This window comes from Pongo pygmaeus, chromosome 6 (assembly GCF_028885625.2).
Source record: "Pongo pygmaeus isolate AG05252 chromosome 6, NHGRI_mPonPyg2-v2.0_pri, whole genome shotgun sequence".
In the NCBI taxonomy this organism is placed as follows: domain Eukaryota; kingdom Metazoa; phylum Chordata; class Mammalia; order Primates; family Hominidae; genus Pongo; species Pongo pygmaeus.
Genome location: NC_072379.2, coordinates 118,442,913 through 118,457,026, shown reverse-complemented (window position 1 = coordinate 118,457,026; position 14,114 = coordinate 118,442,913).

Here is a 14,114-nt window from a genome sequence, read left to right as displayed (position 1 = left end):
CTGCTGAATTAGGCACTAGTAAATAATTACTAGATAAATATAGGAATTAAATCAATCTACCTAAAATATTATTCTTTAATTTCGGAACTAAACTGAGCATGATATCTTTGTCAGTACATTTATCCTCTATCCCTAGGTACATGTTTTAAACATCTGTAAGAAGACACACTGTATAAGTAAGTTACTATCTACTCTACTTGATTTCTTGACCTAACATATCTTGTTACCGCCCTGCTAAGAATAAACCAATAATCACTTAAGCCTAAGTGGGTATTTGGAGAACAGAAGTGATAGTTTCTTCCAGTAATCATCTAATATTATATTGGCAATTCACTGTGTAAGCAAGTGTAACATCCAAATTAATATTCTGGTAAAATGAAAGTTAACATTTCTAGACATATATACTAACACAGTCATAGTACCATGACTAAGAGAGTTCTAGAGTATAGGTCACTGTACCTTGAGATATTTTCAAAATTGGATTCATCCAAAGGTAGACTTAATGTTTCCCTTTAAGCTGATTTAAACATAAAAGATGACAGGCTTATTGAGCTGTCTTCTATATCCTATCCTTGGAAAAGCCTGGCCCTTAACCTTTGGTACCGTAGAAACCTGGAACTCAGTCACTCTGAATTATTTAAGATCTTATAAATTATGATCCAAAAGTTATGGTGGGGAATTTTCTGGTATGTCCAAGTGAGGAGGTCAGCAAATCATTTCCACAAAACAGCCATAAAGATGGTCAAAATTTATAAAAATAACCATTTTAGCATGCTGGATATCAACCAAAGGCCTGCAAATAATGTGACAAACATTTATTATTAAAAATTGCTGAACTTCAGGTAAGAGCAGAAGAAATAGACATTCTTGTTGGTTCTGTTTCTTCTTGATCCCCTCCCTTTCCAGCTCAGTCAGCACAGAGGCTCTGCCAGTACAGGGCAAGGGGTGAATATAGGTAAGCTTCTTTTCCACTGGCACAAAAGGCTCACTCAATTTGCATTGGTGTGTTAGTCCATTTTTACACTGCTGTAAAGAACTACCTGAGACTCGGTAAAGAAATTTAATTGAATCACAGTTCTCCACGGCTGGGGAGGCCTCAGGAAACTTAAAATCATGGCAGAAGTTGAAGGGGAAGCAAAGTAGGTATTCCATAGCGGTGAGAGAGAGAGAGAGAGAGAGAGAGAAAGAGAAAGAGAAAGAGAGAGAGAGCAAAAGAGAGAGAGAGAAAGTGCCACATTTTTAAAGCATTAGATCTCGTAAGAACTCACTCACTATTATAACAGCATGAGGGACACTACCCCCAAGGTCCAATCACCTCTCACTGGGTCCCTCCCTCAACACATGGGGATTGCAATTTGTGATGAGATTTGGGTGGGGACACAAAGCCAAAAATCATACCCACATCCAGTAGTATTGTTGATGGAAGAGACAATATTTCTGGCAAATGTCAGGGAAAGCCAATGACTCTTCTAGCTTAAGGATGCTATCTTCGTTAGAGGAGGCATATTGCTGGCTAAGGCAATATGTATGCAGGGAAGATATGCTAAGATGCATATTTTGACCTCTAGAGAAACAACCAAAATGTAACTAAGAAATATAGTACAAAACATCAACAGAGAAATTTTAGAAGTATGCTAAAAATAATGATGTAACATAAATGAAGGCAGTACGTGAGAAACAAAGAAATGGAAAAAATACAGAAAACATATTAAGAAAAACAAATAGCAATATGCCAAATGGAAATAAATCACTAATCACCTTAAATATAAAAGTTCTAAGTATTATATTCAAAAGGCAGAGATTTTCAGACAGATTAGCAAAGTTATATCCAACTGCATACTGTCTAAAAAAGAAGACACCCACTGGATTTAAAAACACAAATGGGTTCAAAGTAAAAAGATGAAAAAAATATATACCAACCAAAGGGAACATATAATGGAGATGGAGTAGTTTTTCAATGGCGGTCAAAATAGAAACAATATTACCATATATAGACTTGTACTATACAAATATCACCGTATTATCAAGAAAAAAGGGTGGTAGTTCATGGAAATTAAATATTCTATTTATTAGGAAGATACAATAATTATACAAACATATACATCTAACAAATTTTCTAATTGCATGGAACAAAAATGATGGAATGGGAAGAAAAAAAGAAATGATTTAACAATAATCATTTAAATACTTCACTCTCTATAACTGACAAAACAACTAGAAGTATAATTAGCAAGAAGTCTAGAAAAGCACTATCGTTGAAGTTAGCCTAACTGACATATAATATAAAGGATAAATCACCCAATAACTTTAGAATCTGCACTCTTTTCACAAGTCATGAAACATTCACCACAATAGGTCATACGCTATGCTATAAGAATTCTCAATAAATTTCAAATGATTTAAGTTATACCAGACATGTTCTCTGACTAATAAAAAGAGTTAAACAATAGAAAGGAATGTGCAAAATCTTCAAATATTGGTAAATTAAACAAAATGCTTCTAAATAACTCATAGCAAATAAAACAGCACAACGAAAATTAGAAAACACTTTGAATTGTATAAAAAGACAGGTAACATACCAACATTTGTGGAATATTTATAGCTTTTATATTTAAAGTCTATCAGGGAAGAAGAAAGATCTCAAAACAATAATTTAAGCTCCCAGCTTATGAAACTAGAAAGAAAGTAAAGCAAACAAAAACCCAAGCAAAGGGAAGAAAGTAATAAAAACTTAAAAATACATCAAATCAAATAGAATGGAGAAAACAACAGAAAAAGTTATGAAAACCAAGTTTGTTCTCTGAAAAGATTAACAAAACTTACTAACTTATATCTGGACGCGAACTGGAACAATGTGGACAAAATTTGAATTACCAAATTAAAGAGAAGATACCTTAAAAGAACATTTAGTAGTTAAAACATTAAAAAATTTATATGAGGATATTGTGAAAATTAAAAATAATAAAATAGCTTTGATCAAATGAAAAAATTTCTAGAAGAGAACACTTTGAAAACCAATTCATGAAGAAACAGAAAGCACAAATACACTGTATAAGACATTCAAAAATTGAATTAGTCATTAAAAATCTGCCCACAAAGAAAAGCAGAGATATTTTAATTGGTGCAGTCTATTTAATAATTGAAGACTAAATAACGTTATACCACCAAAACACTTCTAGCAAGCAAAGGAGTGAATATTTCCCAACTAGTTTTTTATATGAGGTCAGTATTGCCCTGATACCACAACCAGACAACTACATTGCAAGAACATAAAACTACTGTCCAAAGCTCCTCATGAATACTACCTCAGTGGTATTCATATGTTCTTTCAGCAACATATAAAAGAGATTATGCACCATGAGCAAGTTGGATGCCAAGTTAGTTTAATATCTAAAAATTATTTAATATAATATGTCAACATAATAATGGTCAAAAGATGCATTTGACAATATTTGACTAAACAGCAGGAATGAAGCAAACACAACCCTCCTAGCAAATTAAGAGTAGAGGGAACACCTCCCACTTCATAAATGACATTTGTGAAAAACCCACAGTTAACATGATAATTGTGAAAATGCTGATTTCTCTATCTGTAATAAAAGAAACAGGAAAGACCTTTTTTTCTTCATCAGTGTGATCTAACGTTTTTTTCTTGAGGTTTTAGATGTAAAATAAGGGAAAGAAAGAACAAAAACAACAAAAAAGAGCAGGTTGAGAGAAAAGAAGTAAAACTCTTATTTGCAAATGACATCACCTTTTATGTAGATAATTTCAAACAATTAAAGGAAACAAGTAGTAAGATCATAGAATATAATATGGATTTACAAAAATTAAGTGTATTTCTATACACTTAATTTTATATTCAAAACAATTCAAAAATAATATTAAGAAAGTAATACCATTTATAATACGATAAAAATTTAAATGCTTGGGAATAAAAACAAAAGAAGTACAAGGCTTGTAAAGTTAAAAAATAAAACATTGCTGAGAGAAATTAAAGTTCTAAATAAAAATTCATGGGTTGGAAGATATGATGCTTTCAAGATGGTAATCCTCCCCCAATTGATCTAAAAGTTTAATGCAATTCTTATGAAGGTGCCAGCAAATTTTTAAAAATATAAATTAACAAAATGATCTTAAAGCCTTATGGAAATGTAAAGTACATAAAAAAGCCAAAATAATTTTAAAAATGGAACAAATATGAAGTTAACTATCTTTTTTCAAAATCCTTATGAAGTCAGAGTAATCAAACATTTGATATTGGGGCAAAAGGTTCTATGTGAACAATAAAATATAATTGATAATTTAGAAATAAACCTTATATTTATGATGACCTAATTTTTAACAAATGTGCCAAGACAATTCCATGGGGAAAGGATAGGCAGTATTACTTTTCTCCAAATGGTATTAGGATAATTGAATGTCCAAAAAAAAAAGGAAAAAAAAGAAATAGACATAAAACACCTGAGATTTTAACCTTATACCATATGAAATATTAACACAGAATATAGAACATAGATCAAAATGGAATGAAAGTGCTAAAATGATAAAAATTCTAGAATAAAACATACATCTAGATTATAGTCTAGGAGTTTTATATTTCTATGTTTGATATAGGATATTGTAGAACTCTTACAAGATAATAAGAAAAATGTTACACAGTTTTAAAAATAGGGAAAACTATGTATTAGAAATTTTATCAATGAAGATATGCAAATGACTAATACATGAAAAGATGCTCAACATCATTAGTGATTATGGAAACACGAATTAAAACCTCTGCAAAATATTATTTTACATCAATTAGAGTGACCATAAAATGACAGAAAATATTAAATATTGGCAAGCAATTGGAATCTAGACCTTGCTCGTAATGAAAAATGGGTGCAACCATTCTGAAGAATTTTTTGGTTTCTTAAAATGTCAAACATTCACAAAAATCCTAGCAATTTCACTTTTAGGATCAATGAGAAATAATAGTACATACACACACAAATACCTGCGTGCAAATATTCATAGCAGCAATTTAAGTATTTCATAATAGCCATAACCTGGCAGTTACCTAGTAAGTGGAAAACAAAATGTAACATCGTTATGTAATGAACTGCTATTCAGCAATGGAAAGGATCTGACTATTGATACATTGCACAAAATAGGTGAATTCAAATATATTAAGCTAAAAGAAAAGAGCAGGACGAAAGACCACATTCTGTATAACTCCATTTATATCAAATATCCATTAAACGCAAATTACAGAGGTAGAAATAGATCAGTCAGAATGTAGAGTGGGGTGTGAGAGTGGGAATTAACTAAAAATTCGTTTAAGGCAAATATTTGACTGAATGTTCCAAAACTGAATTATGGTGATAGTTGCAGAACTCTATAAATTTTCTAAAAAATATTGACTACACATAAAGCAGGTGAATTATAAAGTATGTGAAATTACATGGTATGTAAAATATAAAGCTGTTTTTTTTGAAGTTCCTCCTGTACTCTAGGATAACAAAGATTAGAGATGATATGTATGTGATGTGATCAACTAAATTAAGAGAAGAATGGCAAATTAGTTGCCAAAATTGGGACATTCTTACCATTGCTATCATCTCCTGAACCCAATATCAACATTTTAATTATAATTTTAAAAATTATGGCACATTTTGACAAAGTGTATAGATGAGCAGTAATCCTTTTCAACTTAAATCTATAGGTTACTATTAGCTATTGATCTGTATTAATTTGTATTTCTTGGTTTGGATGGAATTTTCACTTCTTTTCCAAATCACAGAGCTGCTATCATTTCTTGATTTCGATTCTCTTTCCCTATCCACAGCAGTAGCACAAAAATTCAATAACCAATACATATTTTTACAACAGTTACTTCCTCTCTCTCTATTAGTCCTAGCCTAATTTTCCAGATACGAAACACCCCTGTTATGTTTTACAGCTGTAATATTGTAGTCTTCTGGCCTCTAGTTATTTTTCTATTCAATACATTCTCCACTCTATGTTTGGAATACTCTGTAAAATACTAATTTGCTTATACATGTCACAAAGAAAAACTCCTCTGTGGCTTTCATTGGAACCATTATACATTCCACTTTTCTTAATATGGATGTTATGCTATCTATGCTTACTTGCATCACACTCTACCTGACATCTTGCACGCCAGCCAAGCTGAAATCAGAATATGCTACTTCTTTGCCCCAGATCGTTATTTATGTTATTTTCTCTTTCTGAAACATCCACTTCTGTGTCATCCAACATTTCTGGTCCTCTCTTGGCTGCCTTTACCTGGTTAATTCCTAACCATCCTTTTAGACTTAGCTCAGGTATCATTTCCTCTGGAATGCCTTTCTTGAAGTTCTTCTGAATAGGAAATCCTGCTATGTACCTTCGCTGTCTTATTAACTTGTGGGACAATTATAGATCTCAAAAGCATTGCAGATAACAGATGTTGAATAATTATTTAAAGGAATGAATTAGTGAATTAATGAAACATTGAATATAGTGTTAATATTTCAGTTGAGCAGTTTAATGTTAAGCCCTGTGAAACCTGGCATTTGGTTAAAGTATGTGCACATTTTCCAGCTCAGACCAACTTCCTATGATTAAAACCATAAATTAAAGCAGCAAGTTGCTGACACTTTGTCAGCATTCAATCAACTTCCCCCAGTGATTATCTAATTTTCTTCTCAAATAAATTTTCTCCTTCAACACTCCCTCAGGCAATAGATTGTGTAAACAGATGAACCTTGAACTGAATTCCGTAGGTCATTTAGGCTATTTTAATATGGAAAATGAATTTCAGACTTAAAAAATTCACATTCTTGCTTTATTTGTATTTATATCGCTTTACCTGTAAATGAAATAACCTCCTCAACTTAGTTTGTCATTGGCATATTAAATATTTGTCATAATGTTATCAACAATTGACTTTCATACTATAAATAACTAGGAATTGGTATTTGGGTATATTCTTCATTGCTAATAAATATGTTCCGATGGACAAGCTATCAAATGACTTTATGAGCACAGGAATAAATTATTAGCTTAGTATATTCTAATTCTTATACTTAGGGTATTTAAGAGCTCTGGAGTGAACCTGTCTGATAAAGGCAGTAGACTGACTCCTTATTAGTGACTTATTCTACGTGGAAAATGATAAAAGTTATTATAATCACACAACACTAAATCTTAGATGTTAATATCAAAACTATACATGCCATATTAATATCTGAGAATGACATGTATGTCTATTAGTAGGGACTAAATAGTGGATTGCACCTGAGTAGATATTTTCAAATATATTTTTTTATTTTACTTTTCGTTGTTTATTTGGTGATGGTAGCTGTTTCCTTCAGTAAATAAAATAATGCTAAAATGGTACAGTAACAGTTTTACTAGCATCAAGAAGAGAAGCAGATTTAAATGGTAATTTTGATATATTCTATTATATGTATACTACATATTTATCAGTGAGAATATGGAAAAGTAATCTCTTAAATAGTAATTAATGCTTAGAGAATCCATCTAAATCAATTGAGGCACATTCTGCTAAATTTAATACATGCTGAGTGACAAGTAGATGGTGAAGATGACCATTATGATAGATAGTGTGTCCCTTTAAATACCATATGTTGAAGTCTTAACCCTCAGTATCTCAGAATGAGATCTTATTTGGAAATAGGGTGTTTGCAGACATAATTCATTAAAATAAGGTCACACTGGAGTAGGGCGGGTCCCCAAATCAATGTGACTGGTACTTATTTAAAAAGAACACCATGTGAAGAAAAGAGAGTTACAGAGAAAGACAATGCGAAGGTACAGGGAGAATGCCTTCTACATGCCAGGAATGACAAAGACTGACAACAAAACCCCAGAAACTAGGAGAAAAGGATGGAACAGAATTTGTTTTATGAACCTGCTGATACCTTGTTCTCAGACTTCTAACCTCCAGAATCATAAGACAATGAATCTCTGTTGCTTAAGCCAACTGGTATGTGGTACTTTGTTATAGTAGCCTCAACAAACTAATATACTAATTAAAAATCAATGTTGCTTATTTATGTTTCTATCTATCTATCTATCTATCATCTATCTATTTATCTATCTATCTATCTATCTATCTATCTATCTTAGATACTAAATGGTTAGTGAAAACAATAGCTGAGCTCTAAATAGTTAAGTCAAAGAGGTAACAATGCGAAGATAGGGTATGGTTAGCTTGAACAACATGCATGCAGCAGTGTGACGTACACATCAATTTTCTGTAAGTGAGTATAAACATGAATGATCATAGTAAAAGTGTCAGATGAAATGAAAACCAAAATGCAACTATGAGACTGCCTGTTGATTTTGAAGATGGGCTTATACGAATGCTTTAGTGACTTTGGTTTGACTTCAGTGACTTCAGGTGTACCTGCTGCTGAAATCCACTATCCTATGTATCTTCTTCTCCTTTTATTCCCCCTATTTTTCCAACTACTCATTATCTTATAACATACTCTACAACTTTCTAATTTCTGTTTGCTTGTTTATTGTCTGCCTCCTCTCACTAAAATATAGGCACCATAGGGTGGGATTTTTGGTATATTTGCTCACTGCTGCATGTGCTGGGATCACAGCGAGTACCTATAAATATTTGTTGAATAAATTTAAATTGTATTGAGGATTTCATATTAAGAAGAAAAATGTGGCTTAAAAATTATTTTAAAAACTTGAACTGTTAAATATTTATTTTTTGTTTATCTGCTTTTTAAACTCTTCTGAGCTTTGTATAAAATGAAGTCTATTTTCTTTTTAAAATTATGCATGTCTAGCAAGTTCACATTTTAAAATATCCTTATAACTTTATTTCTAGAATATGCTTCAGCTACATAAAAATATACAAATCTTTTTTTTGCAGAAAATTATTATATATTGATTACCATAGAAGCATCATTATTGCATGTGATTTTTTCATGTTTATTAACCTTTGCCCAGTTCTATGAAAGGCTCCTAGTTATATAAATATCTGTCTCCTCTTGAAAAAATAACTATTAAATGTAAATTATGTGTGAAAACACAATCAAAATTGTAAGCCAATCAAAATCAATGCCATTATATATAAAAGCGTGTTTCATTAACATTTGTAAAAAGTTGCAATCATTGCAGATAGTCTTCCCCATTTTTCTTATTCTTTTTCATTATTTAGAGCTAAAATACAGAATTACACTTTTTAAAATTTCAATAGGATTTTGGGGAATGGGTGGTGTTTGTTTACATGAATAAGTTCTTTAGTGGTGATTTCTGAGATTTTGGTGTTCCCATCACCCGAGCAGTGTACACTCCACCCACTGAGGATTACACTTATTAAGTAAATGAAACGCCAGTAATTAAAATAGACTGGATAAATACATTAAGAAAGACTTGGTACGGTATATATTTATAATCTGATCTATTTCAAATACCTTTGTTTAATACCATTTTCATGTATCTGATTAACATTACACATTTTTTATAGTTTGGAAAGTTAGAAACTGTTAATATTCTGAATTATTTCCTATTAATACTATTAGTAGCATTTGAGGATATCAAATATATTGTTTTTGTGAATAGATGATCACAACTTTGTGAAGTAAAAGCCAGCCAGAGAAATTACATGACTTAATTTCCAAACCTAGAAGGGCAGAGGATAAGTTTGAACTGAGTTTTTCTGAGTCAAGCTCTAGCCTCTGTTTATGCCCCATTTCATCTTGACATATGAAAGTGTTTAGGTGGAAATCAGAAGGCAGAATGAAGGTAGGTATATCTAGTGGTCTCATCACAGCATGCACAATATTGGCAAAGCAGTTCTGGTAGCTTTCAGGGTTTCATTTTATGTACTATTTTACACAAAAATATTCTCAAGCTATAACGGAGAGACTTTAATAAAAATGCAAATAAATAAAAAATTGATCCAAGGAAAAGACAGCATATTCCAGCTGTGTGCCACAATTCACTGCTTTCTTGATGAAGTTGCTGTGGTCTTTATAATTATTTAGCAAACCTGTTTTCAACATGAATGTATCTTAAGGTGATGTAAATGTTCTCATACATTACAGAACAGGTACGGGACCAGAAAGATTGACAGAAATGGTTCCAGCTATCATACTCTGATTGCTGAGATAATCAGAGTTGCTCCAGGATATCTGTAGAAGTATTAAGGATGCTTATCTCCAAATATCACTGTCTGTTTAACTTTTTTTTAAATTCCCCACCCAAAGTTAATTAATAATTTTTTTTTTTTTTTTTTTTTTTTTTTTGAGACGGAGTCTCGCTCTGTCACCCAGGCTGGAGTGCAGTGGCGCGATCTCGGCTCACTACAAGCTCCGCCTCCCGGGTTCGCGCCATTCTCCTGCCTCAGCCGCCCGAGTAGTTGGGACTACAGGCGCCGGCCACCAGGCCCGGCTAATTTTTTGTATTTTTTTTTTGTATTTTTTTTTTTTTTTTAAGTAGAGACGGGGTTTCACCATGTTAGCCAGGATGGCCTCGATCTCCTGACCTCGTGATCCGCCCGTCTCGGCCTCCCAAAGTGCCGGGATTACAAGTGTGAGCCACCGCGCTCGGCCAATTAATAATTATTTTCCATTGCAAACCACCACAGCACTTTGCACATATCTCTATTATAACTTGTAAGCTTTTAGGGGACTCAGCTTTTTCCCTTTCTCAATTCTGCCTAATTCTGTTCCTAAATAGGTAGGAGGTCATTCTCAGAATTAGCAAGAACCATGGTTCACCTTTCAGATAGTCCTCTGAAATACTTTTTTTTGTCTAGAAATGGGAAGGCTTCAAGCTACCTTCAAGAGAGAATGGTCGGTGAGCACCTCTCTCTCTCTCTCTCTCACACACACACACACACGCACACACAGACACATTCTCTCTCTCCCTTGCTGTCCTGTGTGTCTGTATTCCTACACCCTTCCTTCCATGAGTCGTAAGACTCATGAAAGGATGAGACTGGTGCTCTACGTTTCTGCCCTCAAGTTTCAGGGCAGCAATTGAAGACCAGCACTATTAAGGGTAAGAAGCAAATCTTCCTGAATCTTTTTGCTCTGTTTGCATTTTCTTTTATATGGTTTGTTTTTCCTCTGCAGGTTTCTTTATAACTATCACTGTCTTGAAATAAAAGGTGCTAAAATCCAATTGCATGCTTTTAAAACAGTGAAAGAGGCCATTCTGGCCTGCTTTGTTTCTTGGCGCTAATCTGACAACTGTTTTTATAGAGGGATGTTCTTTGTATGTTCCAGTGTCAGTCACCAGGAGCAGATCTTAAGATTTTAGTCGAAAAAGCCCAAGTATAAACTATTTGTTTTGTTTCTCTCTTTTTTTTTTTTTTAGACAGAGTTTTGCTCTTGTTGCCCAGGCTGGAGTGCAATGGCACGATCTCAGCTCACTGCAACCTCTGCCTCCCGGGTTCGAGCGATTCTCCTGCCTCAGCCTCCCAAGCAGCTGTGATTACGGGCGCCCGTCACCATGCCAGGGTAATTTTTTTGTATTTTTAGTAAAGACGAGGTTTCGCCATGTTGGCCAGGCTGGTCTCAAACTCCTGACCTCAGCTAATCCACCTGTCTAGGCCTCCCAAAGTTCTGGGATTACAGGCGTGAGCCACTATGCCTGGCCAACTATTTGTTTTCTTGATCTTGTCGTGTGTGTGTGCGTGTGTGTGTGCACGTGCACACATGTGTGCTATGAAGGATAGAATTCATAGATTTAGAAATCTGCATTCTAGGATCTATTTTTTCACACTTCAGATATCCCACTATGAGTTATATTATGATATTTGTTCACATATTTGCCTTCTCCTGAAACTAAACTTCTGGAAGATGTGAATCACATGTTATCTATGTTTTGTCTCCCAGAAACCTATATGTCTAGTTGGTAGTTGACTGTTGCCGAGTGAAAGCTCTAAAGCCTGACTGAACTCCTGAATGAACAAATAAATGGATAGGATGATAACCTGACTAGTCTAATATCAGCACTTAGGTTGTTCTCTGTAGGTGGTGAAGGAACTTAGAGAGCTGCTACAAAGTCATTGTAATTGCATACATGTGCTACACTTTGGAGATTACTGCTAAATAAAGATCAAGTTAGTGTTTGTATTTCCCCAGAGAAAATAGAGAATTTAATCTCAAAGACAAGTTGTTGCTTTGGAGGTAGAAGAGGGTTTTAATCAGCAATGAGAAGAAAAAGAGTAAGAAATGTAATCTTCCCAATCTCTAAGCTAAATCATTTTACCCTTTTAGACATATTCCTCATAGTCTTCACAGAGGGAAAAGGAAAAAAGTAATTCCCATCATTGCTCCCTGTTCCCCTGGCAGTCTCTATATTAAAGATGCTGGACTGCAGATCCTCACTGCTGAGGGAAAATATTAACCTCATTCTCTCCAAACACAGCATGAGGCCTAGAGAATGTCCTTCCTCATTTTGGAACTTAAGGCTGTGTACAGAACAGTCTTACAATGACAGTGTTTAGACTGTAAGAAATCATCAAAATGAGGTAAGTCTTTGTAAGGTAGCTGTGGAGCTGATTTTTAAAAGCATTGCTGCCTATGATTTTGGAGGTGCATCATGTTGTCAGGAAAGGTCTAATGTGCTTTTTAAGTTATGAAATTTTGGTGTCACATTTGTCTTGTGGGCTGCAGAAATAAAAAGTAAGTTGATAATTATCTGTAAATTTTTTCTATTTTTTTTCACATTTAGGTGTATGAAAGCATTCTAAGTAGTATTGACATTTTAAAACTCAAACTATCATAAAATTAGGTGATCTATTTTAAATAATAACAATGACAACTTTATGTATTTCATTATTTAAATTATCATTCCAAAATATTTCAAATGCAAAACATATATTTTTAAATAACTATAAAATACTTTATAAATACAATCAATTGACATAAATTTAATAGTAATCCTTAAAATCAACTGATAGTTGCTATTTAGAATATTGAATTCTACTTCTTATTAGTGTTATTATAAAGAAATAATATTAATCAACAAAACCCATCCTTCAACCTCAATCTTAATTTTGCTTTAGTGCAAGTGTCTCATTCTCAGAATGCAATCCTTCAGGCTGCAATGACGTGATTCCTCTTCTCAAAGTCCGTAAATTTTCCTTCTCAGTGTGTATTGCTCTGTTATTTTTAAAACTTTTTTTTGTTTCTTTATTATTGGCCTTTGGAAAACTGAAAGTGTTGATATTCACTATTTCACTGTCACCTAGATCTGAGAAACTTCTGCATCCAAAAACTCCTCTCACTTATTTTTCTTTTGCTGATATATTGCACAAGTCATAGTAGAGAGAGAGAAGGCAGAATCAACCTGGGGAACATTTGACAAGTGGCATTGAAAATCTACTGCTTGACAATATTGATTCTTCCTATCCATGAACATGGAATGTTTTTCCATTTGTTTGTGTCATCTCTGAGTTCTTTAAACAATGTTTTGCAGTTCTCATTGTAGAGATCTTTCATCTTCCCGGTTAGATGTATTGCTAGGTAGCTTATTCTTTTGTGGCTATTGTGAATGGAATTGAATTCTTGATTTGGCTATCAGCTTGGATGTTGTTGGTGTACAGGAATGCTACTAATTTTTGTACATTGATTTTGTATCCTGAAACTTTGCTGAAATGGTTTATCAGATCAGGGAGCTTTGGGGCAGAGACTATGGGAATTTGCAGATATAGAAGCATATCATCTACCAACAGAGATAGTTTGACTTCCTCTCTTCCTATTTGGATGCTTTTTATTTTATTTTTTTCTCTTGCTTGATTGCTCTGCCCAGTGCTTCCAGTTGTGTTGCATAGGAATGGTTAGAGAGGGCAACTTTTTCTTGTGCCGGTTTTCAAGGGGAATGCTTCCAGCTTTTTTGCCTGTTCAATATGATGTTGGCTGTGGGTTTGTCATTGATGGCTCTTACTGTTTGGAAGTAAGTTCTATCAGTGCCTAGTTTGTTGAGGGTATTGAACATTAAGGGAGGTTGAATTTTTTCAAAAACATTTTCTGTCTATTGAGATAATCATGTGATTTTTGTTTTTAGTTCTGTTTATATGATGAATCACATTATTGATTTGCGTATGTTGAACCAATGAGGCATAC